The following is a 1981-nucleotide window of genomic DNA, read 5'->3' as shown; positions in this document are numbered from 1 at the left end:
TACATGAAATTTAATAAGTAGAAAGCAGCCCCAAGTTACTGCTAGTGTTTGTTAGATCTTCCAGCGCCCTGTGTGTGTGTCGAGAGGGGGCCGTGTCTCCCACACTGAGGACCACAGCCATCTTATTTGACAGTTTCTTTCTTTGTAAGTGGTGAATTTTACAAAGTAGTGAGTATTTCCTCCCTTTTTAACTTGCAGCTTACCCTTGTGACTTGCATTGGTCAATGAGTCAAGTTGTCCATGCCAGGGTGAAGTTTAGGTCTCATGTGTCCTTATATTTTCCCACTGATCTTCAAGTGTTTTCATCAGTGCCAGGAACCCCTGGATTCCAGAACGAAGGAGGCATGTGGCATAGACAAGAGCTCACCACGGAGAGAAGCTGATTCGGAAACTTCGACAAGAGTTTCTCATTGTCCCAGATAGGTCTGGCTGTGCAGACTGCCACCAGTACAGCTGCAGGCCAGCACAACGCTCCTTGGCAAGTCACAGGTAGAGGCAGAAGGCGAGGTGGCTCTGCGGGCCTTGTGTCGCCAGCTCAGGGTTCTGAGCGAGAGGTTCTCCCAGGGCGCCCACCTTCCTTTCCAGAAACTTCTGCTGACTCGGCTGGAAAAATGGAGCATCATTTGCACCATCTGGGGATGAGCGCCCTGTACCACACCGGCACCATGCCCTCCCTCCATCCCCCCACCACCTCGTGCTCACACCAGGCGGGGCAGATATGATGATGCATATGACCTTCTGCTTCAGCTACAAGGATGTGGAAAGAGAGTTTGCTGGCTTGAAAATAAGGACACCTGGAGAAGTGGCTGGCGCTGTCATCGCAATGTTATTACCCACAATGTACTCTGAAGGACTCAAGATAGGCCGAGAGCGGTTGCTGCACAAGGCTTAGGTCAGCATCCCCGGCAATTCAGGCCTGTGCCCTGACCAAACAGCACCATCCTGATGGAGACACACAAAGCAGTTGGGCAACAGATGCTGAGCTTCCCTCACTTGCAGACAGTGCTGCACTGCAGTCATCACAGTGCACACAACCCAGGGGGTCCTCAGCTACCCCTGCTCCTCTTTGTGACCTGCAATGGGTACCTTGGCATCGCCGTGGTTTGGGGGCTGTCACCGGCTCCTTCCTCTTCAGCTGGAGGAAGACAGTGTAGTGGTCTTGGATATTAGGGAATATTGCCTTTAACAGCAAACGCCATGGTGTGGACCACTTTATTGCAGTGGGAAACAGTTCAAGGCAGGTAAACATAGCTCCTGATATCTCCCCTTCTGCTCCTTATCCTAAACGCACGCGCGCGCGCGCACTTCTCTCTCTCTCTCTCTCTCTCTCTCTCTCTCTCTCTCTCTCTCTCTCTCTCTCTCTCTCTCTCTCTCTCTCTCTCTCTCTCTCTCTCTCTCTCTCTCTCTCTCTCTCTCTCTCTCTCTCTCTCTCTCTCTCTCTCTCTCACACACACACACACACACACACACACAGCTGTTCAGTAGAGGTTTAGCTTACAGTCACTTACCTAAAGTGATCATCTCCCTTACTGTTTTCTAGTGAGCTGGCATTCCCCACTTCTCTCCATGAATCCACCTGTGAGATATTCTCTCCCTCCCTTTTAGATCCAAGTTAAACGTTCTTGACTAATCCAGGTAGCTTTCTATTAAATGACTTGATCACCTACTTCCTTATTTATTGGTTTTATTTTTATTTTTTAATAAATGGTGACTCTGTTGGGGTTGAAACAAAAGAGTCACAGAAACAAAGTTAGTGTTTGCTGCATTGTATTATTATGACCATAGAATCTAATCTTACTGCCCATGCTGTATTGTTTATGGCCACCCCTCCATTAGATTCCTTTCTCTAAACCACCACCGTCTCTCTTTATGTTACAATCAAGATTTCATTATTGTTTGAATCATTTTCATCAGAGTAAAATTATAGCTGACAATTTTAGAAAATATTCCTTTCTGACTTTCTAATTTTATCTTTCTTTCT

The 1981-nt window shown here is 47.5% G+C and overlaps 1 pseudogene; it reads left to right on the top strand.

The window, feature by feature from the left end:
• The first annotated feature begins 611 nt into the window (after window positions 1-611).
• LOC129402329 (high affinity copper uptake protein 1-like) lies at window positions 612-1154 on the top strand (annotated as a pseudogene).
• Window positions 1155-1981: the final 827 nt, after the last annotated feature.

The sequence above is a fragment of the Sorex araneus genome, chromosome 1 (assembly GCF_027595985.1).
Source record: "Sorex araneus isolate mSorAra2 chromosome 1, mSorAra2.pri, whole genome shotgun sequence".
In the NCBI taxonomy this organism is placed as follows: domain Eukaryota; kingdom Metazoa; phylum Chordata; class Mammalia; order Eulipotyphla; family Soricidae; genus Sorex; species Sorex araneus.
The sequence above is the reverse complement of the archived record's forward strand: the minus strand, read 5'-3'. Positions and strand labels throughout refer to the sequence as shown.